We start from the raw sequence: 23257 nt of genomic DNA, 5'->3' as shown, positions 1-23257 counted from the left end.
AACAGTTTCACAGTCGCTTAGTTTTCCCTGTGTTCTCTCAAAACGTTTTTAACGTTTTCAAATTTTTCCGTGTGTAGACCGTCAAATCCTGCATATGTTCAAGCAAATCTGAACATGTCCTGGAATTTTGGAGATCGAAGTTGATTTTGTGTGAGTGCCTGAACTTTGATAATTGTCTGAAAATAAAAAATTAAAATTTTCACTCTAGGCAGGACTTGAACCAAGGTCCTCTCGTTCCACAGCTGCTCACGCTAATCACGAGACCCCGGCGCTCCTGAGCACACAGTCTCCTTAATGCTGCATATCTTACACATGGACTACTCAGTTTGTATATTATGCCTATTTTTTTCCTAGTTCCACACAACTTCTTCCTGTTTTCTCCATTGATCTGTGTTCAGTTTTTCAAGGCCTATCCACTGTGCCAACTTATAACTAAATCTGAGGGGGGGGGGGGGGGGGGTGCGATGGGGAGGTTCCCTTGTAAGAACAGGTACAATGAACTCGGCGCTGTGCCGGAGCTGTCCCGTTAGCAGTCTGGCTGCGTTAGCGGTGCTGTGCGGACGTGTGGTGGCTTTCGTGCTCCGTGGTCCGCTGTGCTGCGGTGTCGTAAGTAGCAGTGCTTATTGCAGCGATGCAGAAACTTCTCCGTTTATTGAAATTTGATATATGATATCTTGATGGCCCACTTCAACAGAAAAAGTACTTTGAAATTATTATTGGATTGCAATTACGCCCGACCCAAGCTACATGAAATCGAAGGCCGGTTAGAACAAGAAGTAAAACTATTTCGTGGACGTTATTGGAATACATCTTTCGACAGTGAGCAGTGTTGTTTCTGTCAAACTAAAGGATGCTAACTTGTGCGAGAGGGTACTTGGAACTGTCGGGAGAATGATGAAGTTTAAACATTGTGACAGGAAGACAGGCGAAGTTACCGTTGCTCATGCAGGGTGTGTAATACGGACGATCAGGATATTCGAACTGCCGTTCGAAGTACCAGCAGAATAGATAAATTTAGTGACAGCGCTGTACGGCAAAGCCTTCAGTCATGTTGCCGAACGGTTGTCCAATGCGCACAAATTCCAAGTGCTCAGCGGAGTGAGACAGTTAAAGGTGGATTTGCACATACCATCGTACATCAGCGTCTGTGGTTACCAAGGCATAGTTATACAGAGTGGCGCACATAAAACCGGCCCTTGCGCTGAAAGGAATATGAATAAAGAAAATCAACGTACATCATTGCTTTCTTACATTTTTATTGTACAGTTTCATTATTAACTGTGTAATTAAAAGTTTAAGTAACAGATTTACTTTTATTATTTTAATGAGCATATTTTAGAAAGTAATTTAAAGCCTGTGTTCAAAATGTTCTCCGCCATCCAAGCAAAGTTTTGCACGTAGAAGCATGTTAAGGAAAACACTTTTCAGTACTCTTTGCAGAATTGTCTCGAATGAAAAACAGCCCACAGTTGCACTAAATTATGTTTATTTTAAACCTTGACCATGGTTTCTGCTATAATAATAAATCCTTCAGAAGTCATACACACTAATAAAAAAATGCCTTAGTGTTTATGACTTCTGAAGAAGGCTATATTATTATAGCAGAAACCATGGTCAAGGTTTAAAATAAACATAATTTAGTGCAACTGTGGGCTGTTTTTCATTCGAGACAATTTCGTAACGGTTGCTGTTGTCGCTGCCATAATGAAAATAATGTCTTTGAGGAGTGTTAGAAATTTCTTCACATATGTTTAATGTGTCAAGTGTTTTGGGATTGTTGCGGTAGACTCTAGAAGAACCAGAGTTAAAAGTCATATGGTGACAAGTGGGGAGAGCGAGGTGGCCACAAGCCCTTACTAATGGTCCTCTTTTCTGTAAAATCAGCATGTATACGACCTAAGGACAAATCCGACGTATGAAGTTGCCCCATCTTGCTGGAAATATGCACAACATTTTTCGTTTGGAGTTAACAGACGAAAATTCATTGTAGATTTGCAAGTAAACATGTTCGTTGAAGAACAATGGCCTGGTAATTCTGTTACCAGATACAGCACACCATACACCAATTTTTAAATCGTGTAATGGCTCTTGCAGTTTGCCGTGGGGATTCTCTGTAGCCCAATGTCTTGTGTTTTGTGAATTAAGTTAACAAGACAGATGAAATCAAGCTTCATCCATCGAAAAAAGGAGGAACGGATCAAGATATCCCCCAGCGACATTTTCCAGCAACCAATTACAGTAATGTGTACGCTTACCCTTGTCCGCATTTTTATTTGCTGAACAAGACTCACACGGTAAGGTTTCATTTTTAAGCCACGAAGGATGCATTGACATGACCTGCAAGATATTCCACATTGCTGTGATAATCGTCGTTTTGACTTGTAGGGACTTCTTTCAATGTGTGCCGTCACGTTTGCCACAACTTCACGTGTACGTACAGTCGGTGCCTTATTTCTCTTTGAATTAACAACACTGCCTGTCGAACGCCACTTTTTCACTAGATCCTGAATCGTTGATTTTGCAGGAATTACTTTCTGGAAACTTTTCATGAAAAGTGTCACGAACAGCTTTATTGGATTTAGACCGCACATATTCAACAATAAACACACGTTCTTCAATGGAGTAAGGCATCACAATGAAGCACACGGTTTATAATGACTACTTCCCGTATGAACTACTCACACGCCACTGCTGTTGGAAGGTGGCAAAGAAACTGACAAGCTAGTAATGCTACCCACGAGCGTTCGCATTCCGGTTGGGGCCGGTTTTATGTGCGCCACTGTGTATGACGTCCGGCCAAGGACGTGCTCGGCGTGCAACTCTCCGAGCCCCGCCCGTGCTGAGTGTTTACAGCAGCGAGTGGCGCATCTGCTGGCTGGCGCGGCGCCGTCACCGCCGGCTTTAGACTGCGCTGCCAGCGACTTACTGGACTGCCCACGGACACGTTCTGACTCAAAGCCCTAACATGAATAGGGACAACCATACAACCCAAGAAGCAGCCCAGAGTGCCATCACTGACACAACAGGACCAAGACCAACCGAGCCGAAGGAAATCGTGACGTCTATAACAGATTCAGCACAACGGACCCCGGAAGGTAAAGGGGAACAGATTCACTCTTCCACTGTTAAGACTAACGTTATGCAAGAACAATCTGAATGAGCACCCTCAAAGCGAACCAATTATTCTCATCGAATGGACCTCCAATAAAAGCAAAACACCACCCTATTAGTAGAGTTGAACAATACCGAGAAAAATAACTTCAGACAGCAGCCGGCGAAACTCAAACGGCAACCACGTAAACAGAGCCTTGAAGAGATTCAAGAGCTAGAGCAAAAACTCCCACGTACCGAGAAAATTCTCAAAACAGACCCAAGCGAGAAGCATGACGTGGTTGACGTCGGAAACAAACATTACAAACACGAATGGGGCTGTACATATGAACCAAGTCTCCCCAACTGAAGAACAGATGGACACAGGACACCCTGTGGACCTGATAAGGGTGTTGCGCGGTCTGATGACAGTGTGATTAGTAGTACTACTGAATGACGCAGGCGCGTAAGATTTCCACGCTCAGTGTAAACAGCATTATTTTCAACGTGAAGTTACAATATCTAAAGGGCTACTTACACGTTGCCGACATTGACAGTGATAATACAAAAGGTTATTAAGACGAAAATAGCGGACGTATTCGGATATGAGACAAACATATGGAGTGAGTGCGAAACGGCAATTTTGCTAAAAAAAAAGCGTACAGCACAAGCTGTACTTTAATCTGGACAAGGAATAACTGCAACAATGTATGAGCTACATCTTGTAAATTTATATGCTCCCTGCGGATCCAGCGGGAAACGTGCGAGGAGCAACCCGTTTCGAAATGATATCGTCCCATTAATAACAGATGCTCGTTTGAACATAATTTTGGGTGGTAATTTTAATTACGTATTGCATCAAGAAGATCAGGTTCAGAATTTCAACTTTTGCCAGGACCTTTTGTTGTTAACTAATTGACTAGATTTAAGAGATACTTGGTGGTATCTCCGTAAGCACGAGTATACACGTACGTATCTATTAGTTCGACAAGCAGACTAGAAATGGACTATGTAATGAAAGGTTTTATCCATAATGTAACTGACTAAAATTTTATTCATTAACTTTTCGGATCACCGCTCATTTTATATAACCACGCAGCATACTAAACAAAAAATACTCCGTGGGAGGGGCGCGTGACAACTCAACGTGCCACTTTTGAAGGACGCACAATTGGAACAGGAAGTCAACGATACATGGCAACGATGCCTTCGTGTGCAATCTGGATATCCAACACGCATCTATACACACATGGCTACTCTGCAAATCACGCTTAAGTGCCTCGTAAAGGACTCATTGAAGCACCTTCACACTTATTCTCTATTATTCTACAGCACAAGGAAAAAAAACGAACACCTATATCATTCCGAGCGAACTCAGATTTCTCTTATTTTATTATGATGATCGTTTCTCCCTATGTAGGTCGGCGTCAGCGAAATATTTTCGCATTTGCAGGAAAAGTTGATTGAAATTTCGTGAGGAGATCCCGTCGGAAAGGGAAACGCCTTTGTTTTAATGATGTCCACCCCAAATCATGCACCATGTCCGTGACAATCTCTCCCCTATTTCTCGATAATACAAAACGTACTGCTCTTCTTTGAGCTTTGTCGATGTACTCCGTAAATCCTATCTGGTAAGGATCCTACACCGCACAGCAGTACTCCAAAAGAGGTCTGACAAGCGTAGTGTAGGCAGCCTCTTTAGTAGATCTGTTGCATCTTCTGAGTGTTCTACTAATAAAACGCAGTCTTTGGTTCACCTTCCCCACAACATTTCCTATGCATTAAATGTATTCGCATTTGCGAATAAGGACAGCCATCAGCTGTAGAATGGACTGACGACAAAGAAAATTTGTGCCAGATCGGGACTCGAATCCGGATTTCCCGCTTAACGCGAGCAGTAGCCTTACTATTTAGCTCAAATGTTCAGATGTGTGTGAAATCTTAGACTTAACTGCTAAGGTCATCAGTCCCTAAGCTTATACACTACTTAACCTAAATTATCCTAAGGACAAAAACAGACCCAGGCCCGAGGGAGGACTCTAACCTCCGCAGGGACCAGCTGCACAGACCATGACTGCAGCGCCTGAGACCGCTCGGCTAATCCCGCGCGGCCTTACTATTTAGCTATTCGTGCAGTTGTTGGATCAGTTACTGCTGCTACAATGGCAGGTTATCAAGATTTGAGTTTGAACGTGGTGCTATAGTCGGCGCACGAGCGATGGGACACACCATCTCCGAGGTAGCGATGAAGTGGGGATTTTCCCGTGCGACCATTTCACGAGTGTACCGTGAATATCAGGAATCCAGTAAAATATCAGATCTCCGACATCGCTGTGACCGGAAAAAGATCCTGCAAGAAACGAACCGACGACGACTGAAAATCGTTCAACGTGTCAGAAGTGCAACCCTTCCATAAATTGCTGCAGATTTGAATGCTGGGCCATCAACAAGTGTCAGTGTGTGAGCGAGTCAACGAAGCATTATCGATATGGCCTTTTGGACGTCTCGTTTGAAATTGTATCGAGCGAATGGACGTGTACGGGTATGGAGACAACCTCATGAATCCTTGGACCCTGCATATCACTAGGGAACTGTTCAAGACGGCAGAGGCTCTGTAATGGTGTGGGGCGTGTGCAGTTGGAGTGATATGGGACCCCTGATACGTCTAGATACGACTGTGACCACTGACATGTACGTGAGCATCCTGTATTATCACCTGCATCCATTCATGTCTGTTGTGCATTGCGATGGGCTTGGCAATTTCAACAGGACAATGCGACACCCCACACGTCCACAATTGCTACAGACTGGCTCCAGGAACACTTTTCTGAGTTTAAACACTTCCGGTGGTCACCAAACTCCCGAGACATGAACATTATTGAGCATATCTGAAATGGCTCTGAGCACTATGGGACTTCTGAGGTCATCAGTCCCCTAGAACTTAGAACTACTTAACCTAACTAATCTAAGGACATCACACACATCCATTCCAGAGGCAGGATTCGAACCTGCGACCGTAGCGCCTAGAACCGCTCGGCCACTTCGGCCGGCCTCCCATCTGGGATGACTTGTAAAGTGATGTTCAAAAGAGATCTCCACCCCCTCGTACTCTTATGGATTTATGGGCAGCCCTGCAGAATTCATGGCGTCAATTCCCTCCAGCACTACTTCAGACATTAGTCCATGCCACGTCGTGTTGCGCCACTTCTCCGTGCTCGCGGGAGCCCTACCCGATATTAGACATATGTACCAGTTTATTTGGCGCTTCATTGTATAAAATGTTCGTTATCTTCTACTAGGTGCAAAGGCCATTCACAAAACTGTACTCTTCGAATGCGGTATTCTGGCCGCTGGTGTCGAGTTAACGTGTAATGATACAGATGATGTTCTTCAAATATCTGGAACAGCACTGCAATATCAAGGATATTTCGCCGAAGTGATTGGTGAACGGTTTGAAGAATCGCATCCTCTGGAGTACGTCTAGTCCTTGGACGACCTCTGTCCACTACTTGCGGACGAATGTTACAGGTTTCCTGAAGGCGTTGATCCAGGCGACGAAAAAGTTCTTACTGGGATCGCACCTTTGAGGTTACCGTGCAGCTTACGCACGAGCAGCGGCAGCAGCAGCTTGGTTATCGGATGCACCAAAAGCTTATCGAAGTTGTCATCGTGTGAGCACTATCTGGAAGCCGCCCTACATGAACTCGACAGAACCAGCTATGGTTGTGCACTGTGTGGTTTAGTAGGCACGTGCATGCAGTTCAATGGATCTCGCTGTCACGTGATAGGCTACTGTGATGTGATAAAATGATGTCCTGCTTATAAACGACGAGAACTAGGGAACGGACATCTAAAAAAGTAAAAAAACAAAAAGGAGCCTGACGAGGAATCTAACGACAGCTTCATGATGTGCCAGCAGTTTACTCAGTTTTTCATTTTATTTTATTTTCTTAGCGGCAGGAAAGGACGGACACAGTCAGCTTCCAGGCTGGGAGTAGGCAAGGTGGTCAGGGGTACAAATGAGGCCAGGCCACGAAACACGATGCCTAGCCCCGTCTGTCTCTATGGTAGCCCTACACATCGTATTGGACTTTTTAAATTTTTTATCTTCATTATTTTTTGTTGAAACCTTACAACTTGCTACTCAAAAGGAAAAGGAACAAAATCGGACTTAATTCTGCATGGTTTCTCCCACTTTAAAAAGAAAAAATTAATTTTCATTCATGGCCTGCAACAATTTGTTTAGTTTTTTATTAATTAAACAAAAACAAGAGAAACAGGGTCACAAAAATCAAATAACACAAAAGTGCCGAGAGGACTAGTTAACTCAACACCTTTTTTCCTTTTGTTTTTTCAAGTTATCAAATGCAAGGAAACAAGAACGAAACATTCGAACAGAAAAGGTGTTCTATATTTCATCCAACTCCTTGACGATTAAATACCGGGTACAGCATATTCGCAAAAAGCTCACGATAGAGTGGCATCATTTGCCATGTTCAGTGGGCAGTAACCATATGTTTGGAAAAGGCACAAGGGTCCGGGTCATACCCGCTCCCCATCATGTAATTAATATCATGCAAAACAAGCCACATAACCGTATTGTTGTTTCTGGAAAAGGTGGAATCGGGACGCAGGAGAATTGTGTCCTCAGAGGGAGTGAGACCGACACTCGCTGCACGAGACAGAAGAACTTACCTCAGTCGGCGATTCTGATGAGGCACTGTTCGTGGGCCGCCTACTGTAGCCCCGACCTCAGCTGAAAAGTTGAGTATTGACTAGTGTAGAGTGTGGAACTTGATAGGAATCTGGTCGGTTAGAGGATGCAAGTCATCTACTCAGACAAGTTGTTACTTTCCCTAGAAGTACCCCGTGGCACATTCCCTAACTATATAGACGTTACTACGAACGAGTATCATAAGTATGAAACTTCAACAGCCCAACTGCTGCGCAGAGTTTTACTAAGTACTTTCTGCTACGGATTATGACAAGTCTGGCTCCTGATCCTGACCGACACAGAGGTAGCGTCCCTGACGTCTACCCACCTGAGCTCTCCCACCAGTCGGCGGGTCGCCTATTTATAACGGGTGGTTGCACCCGACACCACCCTTCTGGAACGTGCCATGAAGACTGTTTAATCTGTGACCATCTTGAGGCTTTAAGGTTTTCAGAAATTACTGCAACCAGTCGCCTTTTATGTAGATGTATTTTATTTAACCATGACCGGTTTCGAGCTGCCTAGCAACTCATCATCAGATGGTATATACATTTAGTGCTTTTTTGTACCCATTGTGTGGGTGGTTGAGTATCTGTGGCTAGACAGAAACGAGAACAAATAATCGCTACATGTGGTACAGTAACACGAAATATTTACAGCATAATTTATGTTTAACGTATAAGAGCAAATAATCACTACATGTGGTACAGTTACACGAAATATTTACAGTTTAATTTACGTTTTGAGGTGTTACTTACAGATAAATCTTTCTGCAGGTATATATATATATCTCTTTTAGGACGTATTTTTGAAACCATTGTGTCTTGTTTTTCACAATTTCACAAGTTAAAACTTTCACTAGATGTATATTACTTTTATGAGGCACTGTTGGAAACATATATCTTGTTTTTTCGCAAACATCGCTGAACACACTTAGCCACAGATACGAATACAGGATTTACACATTATAAACAAGCCAAAGATTGCAATATAACTTCAGTATCAAAGATTTCAAGTTGACCAGAGGCATTATTAGTCATCACACACACTGACAAGAGATTTGTCTTTATTACATAGAAAATAAATGTAAATTAGCTTAAACTAGTAAAATGTTTATTTATAAATTAACTGTGCAATTTTAACAGGTATATAAAAAAACTAGATTTTTTACATTATATTTCAGTTACATTTAAGATTATTGGTATTGAGAGTATTATGACAGCTAATTTCTTGCTCCTTCCATTGGCTGATCTTGGCATATGATGTCTGGGATGAGAGGTTGATGGTTAACTTGAAATAATAAGTGATGCTGGTACTTGAAAGGGTGTGGAAAAGGAGTTGACGGTGGGGGGGGGGGGGGGTGTTTGGGGGGGGGTGTATAGGAAAAAGGAGAGGGGGGGGGGGGGGTTGAGAGGGTGATGTGGAGAGAGAAGAGAGCTGAAGGGGGGGGGGCAGAAGTGGTACAGGCTTTTATGTGTGTGTGTGGGGGGGGCATTTTGTTTCTGAATGACTGTTTAGTTTTTTAAGTTCAAAGAATCCTTAAAATTCTGAAAGAAGGAGTTATTCGCCAATTCTGTCTGCTCATTTAAAATGGTATGTGGGGAATTATGTTTGTGGGTAAAAATCTCTAATTGTTCGAGAAGATCCATCTTGAATCCCTTGTCTACAGTGTGTAAGATTTGAAGGTTAGTTTTAATGTCTGTTATGGAATGTTTATTATCTGCTAGATGGGTAGCAAAAGTGGATCTATTTAAGTTGTTTAGGCGAAGTGCATCAGTGTGCTCTTTGTATCGGATCTCAAAATTTCTACCTGTTTGCCCTATGTAGTAGCAGGAGCAGCTGTCACATCTTAATTTATATATACCAGATTTTTGGTAGGGTGTGCTGGCTCTTTTGGTGTTGTGGACTATTTTGTTCTGTATTTTGTTGTTAGTGTGAAAACTTATTTTGACATTATGTGGTTTGAATAACTTAGCAAGTTTGTACGAGATATTGCCGAGAAACGGCATACAAACGAATTTGGTTTCTTCTGCTACTGAGGTCTGGCTTGCTGGTTTTGCTTTGTTAGATATAATGTTTTTATCTAATTTTTCAATTATGCTTGGGTCATAAGCATTGTTTGATGCTATTGTTTTTAATATATTGATTTCATTAATTTTTGCAGTAGGATCAGCTTGAATCTTGTTGATACGGTTAAGTGCTGATTTGAAAAAAGCTAGTTTATGCTGATTTGGGTGGCATGATGTACTGTTTATTATGACATCTGAAGTGGTGGGTTTCCTATATATCTGAAATTTATGTTTGTTGTTGTGATGTGTTATGCTTAGGTCAAGAAAATAGATACCTTTTTGGGTTTGGTGTTCTACTGTGAACTGTATTTTGGGGTGAACATTATTAAGTTTACCAGCTAAGGCCTCAATTTCAGTGGCTGTCCCATCATATAACATCAGGGTGTCATCAACATATCGTTTATAATAAATGATTTTGTCTGTTTCTATTGGGTTTGCTTTAAAGAATTTAATTTCGAGATCATTAATGTAGATGTCAGCAAGAAGGCCAGCTAGACTACTGCCCATTGCTAGACCATCATGTTGAATATATATTTTGTTGTTGAAGGTGAAGTAATTGTGGGACAGCACTAATTCAAGTAAATCCATCAGCTCACAGATTTCCATGTCACTTAACTTTTTATGTTGTAATAAGTTATTTTTTATTATTCTAAGTGTGTCTATTATAGGTATGTTTGTGTACAGGTTGATAATATCAAGGGATGCAAAGTTAGCTGCATTGGGAATGGAAATTTCTCTGATACTGTCAATCAAATCATAGGTGTTTTTTATGGAATAATTGGTTGGGAATGTATAATATTTCTTGAGTATTTCATGCAGTTTTTTAGTCACTTTGTACCCTGGGCTATTTATGGAATTCACAATCGGGCGTATCGGGTGTCCATCTTTATGAATTTTAGGTTGTGATCTAAGCTTTGGTGCTGTAGGGTTCATTATAACACATTGTTTGGCTTCAATGGATGTCAGCAGAAAGTTACAATTTTTTAACATGTCTTTTATTTTAGCTTGGTATTTGGGAGTGGGGTCAGATTTCAACTCAGTTATGTTATTATTCTTGAAAAATTCTAGGGTTTTCTTAATGTAATCAGACTCGTACATTATCACGGCTGTGCTGCCTTTGTCAGATTTAACAACAAGGGCACTACTGTTTGTTAGCTTTTTGTTAATTTGTTTCAGTGTTGCAGATTCATCATGTTTATTACTGTGGAGCCTTTGTGCATCTATGGTTTTCTTTATTATTTTGTTTGCATCATGGGCTAGAGCATTTTGATCATTCTGATCTAGTTTTGATGCTATACATGCTATTTTGGTGTTAGTTATTAGGTCTTTAACACTGTTGTAATCAAGTTTTGTGGCAATATTATGTTTAAGTCCCTTATTTAACAAATTTAATTCTGTGCTATTGAAATTAATGCTTGTTGTGTTAACTACTCTCTCAAAGAATTTATGTTGCACGGGAGGGCATTCATTTGGTGGAATGGGGGATTTTTTGGCAATCAGGAGTGAGAGCTTTTCTTTTTGTTTATGTGCAATTTTCAACATCTCTTTATTCACATTTAGTTGGGTTAGATCTAAGAAATTCGTGATTTGGCTTAGAGTGAGATAGTTGCTTAACTCTAAGTGCAGCATGTAGATGTCCCTGTTTAACAAGTCTTTTCGTTTGTAATGTGATCTAATTTCATTTTTGATCCATACAATTTCACATTTTCTCTTGGCTGCTTGTGCAGATTCACTCTGGTCTTTAACTACAACTCTTATGTAATTAGGTGTTACATTCTCTAAGATACATTGCTTATTAAATTTGATGGCAAGAATAGTTTTCATTAGTTTCACTTTGCACTTCCTGTATTTGTTCATTGTTCCTTTTACCTGGCTAGGTAGCAAAATAAGACTTTTATCCATTGTGGATGTGGAACACTGCGACTGTGGTGTGAAAAGGTTTTCAGAAATTACTGCAACCAGTCGCCTTTTATGTAGATGTATTTTATTTAACCATGACCGGTTTCGAGCTGCCTAGCAACTCATCATCAGATGGTATATACATTTAGTGCTTTTTTGTACCCATTGTGTGGGTGGTTGAGTATCTGTGGCTAGACAGAAACGAGAACAAATAATCGCTACATGTGGTACAGTAACACGAAATATTTACAGCATAATTTATGTTTAACGTATAAGAGCAAATAATCACTACATGTGGTACAGTTACACGAAATATTTACAGTTTAATTTACGTTTTGAGGTGTTACTTACAGATAAATCTTTCTGCAGGTATATATATATCTCTTTTAGGACGTATTTTTGAAACCAAGAAAGATTTATCTGTAAGTAACACCTCAAAACGTAAATTAAACTGTAAATACTTCGTGTAACTGTACCACATGTAGTGATTATTTGCTCTTATACGTTAAACATAAATTATGCTGTAAATATTTCGTGTTACTGTACCACATGTAGCGATTATTTGTTCTCGTTTCTGTCTAGCCACAGATACTCAACCACCCACACAATGGGTACAAAAAAGCACTAAATGTATATACCATCTGATGATGAGTTGCTAGGCAGCTCGAAACCGGTCATGGTTAAATAAAATACATCTACATAAAAGGCGACTGGTTGCAGTAATTTCTGAAAACCTTTTCACACCACAGTCGCAGTGTTCCACATCCACAATGGATAAAAGTCTTATTTTGCTACCTAGCCAGGTAAAAGGAACAATGAACAAATACAGGAAGTGCAAAGTGAAACTAATGAAAACTATTCTTGCCATCAAATTTAATAAGCAATGTATCTTAGAGAATGTAACACCTAATTACATAAGAGTTGTAGTTAAAGACCAGAGTGAATCTGCACAAGCAGCCAAGAGAAAATGTGAAATTGTATGGATCAAAAATGAAATTAGATCACATTACAAACGAAAAGACTTGTTAAACAGGGACATCTACATGCTGCACTTAGAGTTAAGCAACTATCTCACTCTAAGCCAAATCACGAATTTCTTAGATCTAACCCAACTAAATGTGAATAAAGAGATGTTGAAAATTGCACATAAACAAAAAGAAAAGCTCTCACTCCTGATTGCCAAAAAATCCCCCATTCCACCAAATGAATGCCCTCCCGTGCAACATAAATTCTTTGAGAGAGTAGTTAACACAACAAGCATTAATTTCAATAGCACAGAATTAAATTTGTTAAATAAGGGACTTAAACATAATATTGCCACAAAACTTGATTACAACAGTGTTAAAGACCTAATAACTAACACCAAAATAGCATGTATAGCATCAAAACTAGATCAGAATGATCAAAATGCTCTAGCCCATGATGCAAACAAAATAATAAAGAAAACCATAGATGCACAAAGGCTCCACAGTAATAAACATGATGAATCTGCAACACTGAAACAAATTAACAAAAAGCTAACAAACAGTAGTGCCCTTGTTGTTAAATCTGACAAAGGCAGCACAGCCGTGATAATGTACGAGTCTGATTACATTAAGAAAACCCTAGAATTTTTCAAGAATAATAACATAACTGAGTTGAAATCTGACCCCACTCCCAAATACCAAGCTAAAATAAAAGACATGTTAAAAAATTGTAACTTTCTGCTGACATCCATTAAAGCCAAACAATGTGTTATAATGAACCCTACAGCACCAAAGCTTAGATCACAACCTAAAATTCATAAAGATGGACACCCGATACGCCCGATTGTGAATTCCATAAATAGCCCAGGGTACAAAGTGACTAAAAAACTGCATGAAATACTCAAGAAATATTATACATTCCCAACCAATTATTCCATAAAAAACACCTATGATTTGATTGACAGTATCAGAGAAATTTCCATTCCCAATGCAGCTAACTTTGCATCCCTTGATATTATCAACCTGTACACAAACATACCTATAATAGACACACTTAGAATAATAAAAAATAACTTATTACAACATAAAAAGTTAAGTGACATGGAAATCTGTGAGCTGATGGATTTACTTGAATTAGTGCTGTCCCACAATTACTTCACCTTCAACAACAAAATATATATTCAACATGATGGTCTAGCAATGGGCAGTAGTCTAGCTGGCCTTCTTGCTGACATCTACATTAATGATCTCGAAATTAAATTCTTTAAAGCAAACCCAATAGAAACAGACAAAATCATTTATTATAAACGATATGTTGATGACACCCTGATGTTATATGATGGGACAGCCACTGAAATTGAGGCCTTAGCTGGTAAACTTAATAATGTTCACCCCAAAATACAGTTCACAGTAGAACACCAAACCCAAAAAGGTATCTATTTTCTTGACCTAAGCATAACACATCACAACAACAAACATAAATTTCAGATATATAGGAAACCCACCACTTCAGATGTCATAATAAACAATACATCATGCCACCCAAATCAGCATAAACTAGCTTTTTTCAAATCAGCACTTAACCGTATCAACAAGATTCAAGCTGATCCTACTGCAAAAATTAATGAAATCAATATATTAAAAACAATAGCATCAAACAATGCTTATGACCCAAGCATAATTGAAAAATTAGATAAAAACATTATATCTAACAAAGCAAAACCAGCAAGCCAGACCTCAGTAGCAGAAGAAACCAAATTCGTTTGTATGCCGTTTCTCGGCAATATCTCATACAAACTTGCTAAGTTATTCAAACCACATAATGTCAAAATAAGTTTTCACACTAACAACAAAATACAGAACAAAATAGTCCACAACACCAAAAGAGCCAGCACACCCTACCAAAAATCTGGTATATATAAATTAAGATGTGACAGCTGCTCCTGCTACTACATAGGGCAAACAGGTAGAAATTTTGAGATCCGATACAAAGAGCACACTGATGCACTTCGCCTAAACAACTTAAATAGATCCACTTTTGCTACCCATCTAGCAGATAATAAACATTCCATAACAGACATTAAAACTAACCTTCAAATCTTACACACTGTAGACAAGGGATTCAAGATGGATCTTCTCGAACAATTAGAGATTTTTACCCACAAACATAATTCCCCACATACCATTTTAAATGAGCAGACAGAATTGGCGAATAACTCCTTCTTTCAGAATTTTAAGGATTCTTTGAACTTAAAAAACTAAACAGTCATTCAGAAACAAAATGCCCCCCCCACACACACACATAAAAGCCTGTACCACTTCTGCCCCCCCCTTCAGCTCTCTTCTCTCTCCACATCACCCTCTCAACCCCCCCCCTCTCCTTTTTCCTATACACCCCCCCCCCAACCACCCCCCCCCCCCCCCCACCGTCAACTCCTTTTCCACACCCTTTCAAGTACCAGCATCACTTATTATTTCAAGTTAACCATCAACCTCTCATCCCAGACATCATATGCCAAGATCAGCCAATGGAAGGAGCAAGAAATTAGCTGTCATAATACTCTCAATACCAATAATCTTAAATGTAACTGAAATATAATGTAAAAAATCTAGTTTTTTTATATACCTGTTAAAATTGCACAGTTAATTTATAAATAAACATTTTACTAGTTTAAGCTAATTTACATTTATTTTCTATGTAATAAAGACAAATCTCTTGTCAGTGTGTGTGATGACTAATAATGCTTCTGGTCAACTTGAAATCTTTGATACTGAAGTTATATTGCAATCTTTGGCTTGTTTATAATGTGTAAATCCTGTATTCGTATCTGTGGCTAAGTGTGTTCAGCGATGTTTGCGAAAAAACAAGATATATGTTTCCAACAGTGCCTCATAAAAGTAATATACATCTAGTGAAAGTTTTAACTTGTGAAATTGTGAAAAACAAGACACAATGGTTTCAAAAATACGTCCTAAAAGAGATATATATATATACCTGCAGAAAGATTTATCTGTAAGTAACACCTCAAAACGTAAATTAAACTGTAAATATTTCGTGTAACTGTACCACATGTAGTGATTATTTGCTCTTATACGTTAAACATAAATTATGCTGTAAATATTTCGTGTTACTGTACCACATGTAGCGATTATTTGTTCTCGTTTCTGTCTAGCCACAGATACTCAACCACCCACACAATGGGTACAAAAAAGCACTAAATGTATATACCATCTGATGATGAGTTGCTAGGCAGCTCGAAACCGGTCATGGTTAAATAAAATACATCTACATAAAAGGCGACTGGTTGCAGTAATTTCTGAAAACCTTTTCACACCACAGTCGCAGTGTTCCACATCCACAATGGATAAAAGTCTCATCTTGAGGCTAACGTGACACTTCTTGCTGCTAGCACGTGATATTGCTCGACGTCTTCTACAAGTGCTCCCCTTGTGCTGGTGCCTGTGCCGTCCAAGGGTCAGATGGTTGTGCTTGCTAGAAACCTCGTGATGCTCCAGGGTCCATTTCTTGTTAGGAGAACATGCTCTGCAAGCGGCTTCCGGCGTGTCAGACAAGTATTTCACAGGCCACTCGCTCAGCAGCGGTTTCTAAACTGTCTTTCTGACAAAATCTGAATACTTCCCACTTGGTCATTCTACTATTCTTAGGACTGAATATTTTACTATCTACAACAAAATCTTACTGGAGACTGCCACTACCGTCGTCCTGGCAAGAAAGGACAATTGTCTGCGGAGCCATCACCAGTGTGTGTCTGCAAGGGACCAAGTGATATAATGTATCCGTTTACGACAACGACTGCATCGGTCTGTTTCACTAAGGCTAATGCGAAAAAGTCGAACGTTAGTGGGGAGAAGGTTATGAACGACTTGGTACGATGAGCACGCTACTTCCATCGGTAAATTAAGTAGGCTGACATTGGACCAACCAACGTTCCACTCTCTCTGGCGATAGGGACTCCACAGAGGAAGTGCGATTTGGAAACGTCCAGCGACATAACAGCATTCTGACAGAGATGCGGCTGAGAAAGAATATCAACACTTAAATAACTGACATCAAGAAAAAATTCACGAATATGCCTTAGTTTATTACTTATCCTACGAACATCTATAGGAGGGTGTAAGCTTGCAGGTCGGGGACAGGCAAAAAGGCGAGCTGGAAGTGATTAGGGGACGCGAAGACACGTGAAAACAGTGCGTCGAAGAAATAAAATAGAAGCCTTGGCCCGAACATCATGGAGGCCCAAACCTCGCATTGGCTGAGGTGTCGACATAACCTCACAGTGCATTAGAGTTTTACCAGATAAACTTGCCTGATAATAGTTTTAACTTTCGGGACATCACCTCAGGAAGGGGAAAAATTTGGGCAACAAAATAAGCTTTGCTCAACACACAGGTTTCCAAGGTACGAACCTTTTGAAGTAATGAGAGAGAGCGACGCTCGTATTCAAGGATCGCTCATTCAATCCTTTCAGTGACGCCCTTCCAATTTAACGCATCCACCTTAATCGTATAACTGCCAATTATAACACCCAGCGACTGATGGCGTGCGACCGCCACAGCCCATGGATCCGCGTCAAATTCCCGCAAACTGAGTAACCGACAGTTCCGGTCGTTAATCTGTGGTCCCGTAAGACGACTGAACGCATCCAACGCATCCTTGAGCATCGGTATGTCGTCACGAGTACGAAGAGATACCACAACGTCGCCGGAATATGCGTGGAAGATGAACCTTTTCCGCCAATAACGATCAGCCACCCAGTCTAGCAGCTATGGGTCGCAGTAAGGGTTCCAGAAATGGTACGAATAACGACATAGGAAGGGTACTTCCCTCCAGACACCTCTACACACTTCTATGAGGGAGTAAGACTACCATCCTCGTCAACAGACGCTTGAATACCAGAAATTAGAGAGGTGAATATCCGTCGTGCGGCATCATTCAAACCAACAGCCGTCAACACTCACAACAGAAAATCACGACTAACTCGGTCAAACGCATGATTAAAATCAATGAAAAGTAAAGCTCCCGATACAGGAACAGTGGAAGCAATAGAGATGAGATCACGACATTCAGGAACGGAAGTTAGAAGAGTACGACCTAGGGAACAACTTTGATAACGCGCGACAATGTCAGCAAGCAGAACCGCCAAACGGCTATTTATCGCCCGCTCTACGATTTTATAATCAAAATTGAGTAGAGTTATCGGTCGGACCTGATCCATGACAGAGTCTTTTTGGCAATTAAAATAATTTTTCCCATCTTCAAGGATGGCGGGATATGCACCCCTTTCACCACTTCATTACCGTATCTTCTATCTGTGGGCAATGAAGTTGGCAGGAATTACATCAGTTCACAAAAGTTAGCTTCATAAGGTAGCAGACAAAAAGGGTCCCGTCAACCACTAGAAGTAGTTGTAAAATACGTAAAACGCACTAATGTGGGATCTCTGAGGATCCAAGCACCCTGCGGACTCAACGATGCCAATAGTTATAGCTGGGAGTCTGATCCATAGGACGTAAGACGCATTTGAAATCTCCCCCTTTTCAAAATGTATCGCGGATTTTGACGAAGTAGTTAAATGCATCTTCCGTACAAGAGCGCGGGCGGTCATATGTACGACCAGATCCAGATGGATCATAAAGAAACATTAAGGCGTGCTCATAGAACGACACCGTATAACCTGACCGTCGTCCAGCGTTTCAAAGTCTGTCAACGGAATACCGTCCTTATAAAGTACGGCCATGCGAGCAAAACTTTCTGGCGCAGCATTAAAAAACATACAATATCCAGTGAGACAAAACACAAACACTTCTTGCAAACACACAACAGCTTGTGAATCCTAAATAAACTGTCGTAACGTAGCAAGCCGTAATGAAGATCTTATCCTGTTAACATAAAGGGTCAGAAATGTATACGCCTGCATTAGTCAACACAAACAAGGAACGAAAGTAGTGTTAGAAAAAAATGTACTCATGTCCCGCTCTCCACAGCACGGGCAGACAGCGGAGACGAAACTTCAGGATTTGAATCTTCTCCACCGGAAGGTGCAGATTCCACGCACTGTTTCGTTGTGACGTTGCACACCCAGGTTAAAAACGTTGTTTTACACCACTCTGTGCCAACGTAACTTCTTGACGCGGAAGGGCAGGGGGCTCATCAAGGTGTGCTGTGGAGATGGAGGCGACCCCACTCCACTCAACAGAATGAGAGAAATACAACAGGCAGCGATGAACATCAGATAAACAACAGACAGGCAATGCAGCGTCTGAAGCTGTTTCCATAATCTGACTATGCGGAAGAGAATCGGCAGTAACCAGTTGCTCCATCGTATCAGACGGAGTAAGGGATGGAATTGCACTAGAACACTGTAAAGGCAGAACAGCAGACGATGTCTCCGTTAAATCATCGGAACCCACCGGAACAGACGTTCCTACGGGCGGAGGAGAGGACATCCAACATTCAACATCAAGAGAACTAGCCTCGTCATCCCTGACGAAACAGGAACTGTTATCGTCAGTATTCAAAGCGTCACTGCTAGAAGAAGCACCCTCCACCACCACCTCCTGGGAGAGACGAGGTTGGGGAGGGGTGACTTCAAAGTCTTCCCCATCATGAGTCCGATGGCGTTTAAATTATGCCACCGGTGCCGGCGCCTTAAAGGCAACAGAGGTCGCATATGAACGTGCCGGTAACGGCGGGAAGTCGCTTGGGGTGGGGAAATGTCTCACCAACGCCTCTAAAGCTGGATAAGTACTAACAGCAGACTGCGAAGATAATTTAGCTAATGTCAGCGGACGACGTTTTTCATAGGACAACTTCAAAACCATAACACCTCGCGGACAATTGGATCTGATGTGGCCACTTTCATTACAAAAGAAGCATGTCCTTGCCCTGCATACGTGTCATGAGTTCGGTTACCACAAACATTCCGGTGTGAAGGAATATTCTTTTGAACACACATTTCTGCGGTTCGGATACCACTGTAACATTGCAAACGATGTTGAGCAGACCAGCGTTCCCGCCAGATACGCCGAACGGCTCTATAAGGAAGCAACTCCGCCTTAAGAAATGGATCGTCCACTCCGGGTGGAAGATTGTAAACTCCACCCAGAATATTCTAGAGCCCCGCATTTGCAAGGACTGGGCTAACGGAACCGTTATGATGTGTAAACATCACCTGAGAACCAACCCGAGAGAGAAGCCAGTCTACTTGTAATGGACCTCGAAACTTCAGAAAAAACGCATACAAATCAGAATCAAAGTAAGCATTCTACCTGATCAGATTTGACTAATCTTATCAACGAACCAATCATGAATTAGAAAATATAAATAGAAGCCGGCCGGTGTGTCTGAGCGGTTCTAGGCTCTTCAGTCTGGAACCGCGCGACCGCTACGGTCGCAGGTTCGAATCCTGCCTCGGGCATGGATGTGTGTGATGTCCTTAGGTTAGTTATGTTTAAGTAGTTCTAAGTTCTAGGGGACTGATGACCTCAGATGTTAAGTCCCATAGTGCTCAGCGCCATTTGAACCATTTTATAAATAGAAAATAAAAATGTTTACGCATAGGGACTCGACCCCACGACACTGACATTACCGTTGCCTTCTCTTTCCGCTGCTCCAGCCGCTGCTCGGAAACTGCGCTAATATAAATGGCTTATGTCTCTCGATCTGCATCAAAAATGCAATTTTTACTATACGCTTGGCTATCTGGAGCTCCCACCTATCTCACTTTCGTTTCTGGCAAAGCCCTCCATATACCATAAATTGGTCGAAACCTGTGACGAGTAGGAGCGGTCTCCTTGTAAGCTCACCAGCCAGGTACAATATACACTGGTCTCATACGGGCCAGTGTGTACGACACAGGATGGGTAGACAAACCTGGACCATGCGGAAAAATCAGTCCTGTGTCAGTGATCAGATGTGTTGTGTATATGCAGGTTGAAGTGACGAATAAAGATTTGTACTAAGGCCGGGATTCGAACCCAAGTCTCCTGATCACTAGGCAGACATGCTAGGCACTATGACACTGGCATAATGGCTTTGCAGACCTGCGTGTGTTACCCTAGCATGTGTCCCTCCTCGAGCTAAATTCCCATTCATGTCATAGCCCACTTGGTATTTCCAATAAACTGGAACATCCCCACAGAGGCTCTCCGACTATTTGAATAGTACCTCAGCATCGAACGAATAGGAATTTGGATCGAGGAGGGGGGCATGGTAGGGTAGTCTGTGCAGTTGTGCAAAGCCAGTATGCCAGGGTGATGTAGTCGTTAGTGTATCTGCCTAATGAGCAGGCGACCATGGTTCGAATCCTGGCCTTGGTACAAATTTTCATTCGTTGCTTCAGTCTGCATACATACACCATAGATGTTTGAGGCTTTAAAGGGTCTCTGGAACCATATAGTTTCATTTGATCATATATAGTTTCATTTGATCATATATACCCTCCAGGGCAGCGCTAATGAGTTGCTTCCTGGACTCTAGTAGGCGCGCTGGACCTGGATCGAATCTGCCTGGCGGATTACCGACAAGGGCCGGTTTTTCGACCAGCCTGGATGTGGTTTTTAGGCTGTTTCGCACATCACACTAGGTGAATACCAGGCTGGTCCCCACGTTCCGCCTCAGTTACTCGACTTGCAGACATTTGAAAACTTTTGCACGAATACATGGCTTACACTAGACGCAGGCAGTACACTACTTCCATCCCAGGGGGTTCGGTGTGATGGCAGGAAGGGTATCTAGCCACCCTCTGCAACTAACACTGCCAAGTCAATAGTAACACTCCCGACCCCACGTTGGAGTGGGACAAAGGCCCCAAGAAAGAAATATATATACAGGGTTAACATTAAAAAAAACGACGAACTGGATGGATGGATTCATGACTGCAAATTGAGGAAAAAGGTCCTATGAACATGTTTCTGGAAATGGACACTGTGCATGTGACAACAAATGGTCCAAGAACACACAAAAGTGCTGCATTGCATCCACATTATAGCAGATGTTCAAAATGGCCTCCATGGGATTGCAGATTACAGGGATACTAGTGGTTGTCATGCAGGATATGCATAATCATACTTTGGCTTACACCATATTGGCAGGCCTCTTGCCTGTAGCTTGTACTATGGTTTGTCTCAATATCCTGTAGAACCTGGTCCTCCACATCTGGTGTTTGCACAGTCCACCGCTTTCCTGCCCATTTTTCTGTTTGAAAGAACCCATGATCATGCCAACATCCATAAAAAGCGTGAAATGTGTGGCATGACTGACATCTTGTAAGGTGGTGGTATAATTTTGCCTCTTAACATACTGTTTTAAATATAGAAATGTAATCCACTCATTAAGCTGAGCAGTTTGATACCACACATGCCCTACTTCAAGTAAAGTGATACTAATTTGCAAAGTATCGAGAGTAATGATTCATGCTGCGCGGGATTAGCCGAGCAGTCTAAGGCGCTGCAGTCATGGACTGTGCGGCTGGTGCCGGCGGAGGTTTGAGTCCTCCCTCAGGCATGGGTGTGTGTGTGTGTGTGTGTGTGTGTGTGTGTGTGTGTGTGTGTTTGTCCTTGGGATAATTTAGGTTAAGTAGTGAGTAAGCTTAGGGACTGATGACCATGGTAGTTAAGTCCCATAAGATTTCACACACATTTGAACATAATCCATTCATACGCGGGCAGCTTGAGCTCGATACTAACAAGCATCCCTACTTTACATATTAATACCCACATAGTATCGCAATCACTTTGAACTGATGTAGACCCAGGGAGTTCCCAGCCTTCGAGAGGAGAACATGGAATGCATTTCAAGGCAGGCCATAAAAGGCTGACCCTTCACAGTGGGGAGGCAGGCACCATTAGCTAGAATAAGCCATTAAGCGAGCTTATCTGACATACCTGTGTTGAATGGAAGGAAACATCTTAACATAACAGTGGTCAATGTGGCCGCTTTTAGAGGACTAATACACGGAATTCGCATTTACAAAAAATGGTGAGTCGCACAAAATAAAGTAATCAGCAGGGGCGAGACGACAGGACAGAACACATGTAGGAAGACCACACCTGATGCCTGGGGAAGCTTTTAGGAAAGGAATGCCTTTAGAATCACATTGGGAGGTCTATGAAATGTACAAAAACCATTGTCGCTGTGTTTATTTTTTACAGAACAGGAAACAGGTCACAATGGAAAGCACCACTATTTTTTAACAAATACTTGCACATCACATGATGGAGTGGAGAACATGAGGGTGCTCGTGGACAGTTCATGTATCAGCGGAGTCAGAGTATAGGAGCGAAACTTCAATGCTATAAGCATGCAGGTCAAATGCACCACCTAGTCATAGCCCGAGGTGATTTAAACCCACAAACCGCCCACCAGAGTGTTGTTTTACCATGTATCAGCATGGTCCTTAATTTATGAGCATGAGTGTGGTTTTGGATTTAACAGTTAGGAGACGGTAACTCCAATGCCACACTTTCTCGTATCACTCACTCTGTGCTGACTCCCAATT

General features: G+C 41.6%; 1 protein-coding gene across 1 annotated transcript in view; it reads left to right on the top strand.

Annotated features, from left to right (window-relative positions):
- The first annotated feature begins 548 nt into the window (after positions 1-548).
- Positions 549-23257, top strand: part of LOC124556075 (speckle-type POZ protein-like) — a 66961-nt gene continuing 44252 nt past the window's right edge. The window contains exon 1 of the mRNA XM_047130102.1: positions 549-606. The gene's annotated coding sequence lies outside the window, so the exon portion shown is untranslated. The remainder of the gene's footprint in view (positions 607-23257) is intronic.

This window comes from Schistocerca americana, chromosome X, assembly GCF_021461395.2.
Source record: "Schistocerca americana isolate TAMUIC-IGC-003095 chromosome X, iqSchAmer2.1, whole genome shotgun sequence".
Classification (NCBI taxonomy): domain Eukaryota; kingdom Metazoa; phylum Arthropoda; class Insecta; order Orthoptera; family Acrididae; genus Schistocerca; species Schistocerca americana.
This window is presented reverse-complemented; position numbering and strand designations above follow the sequence as displayed.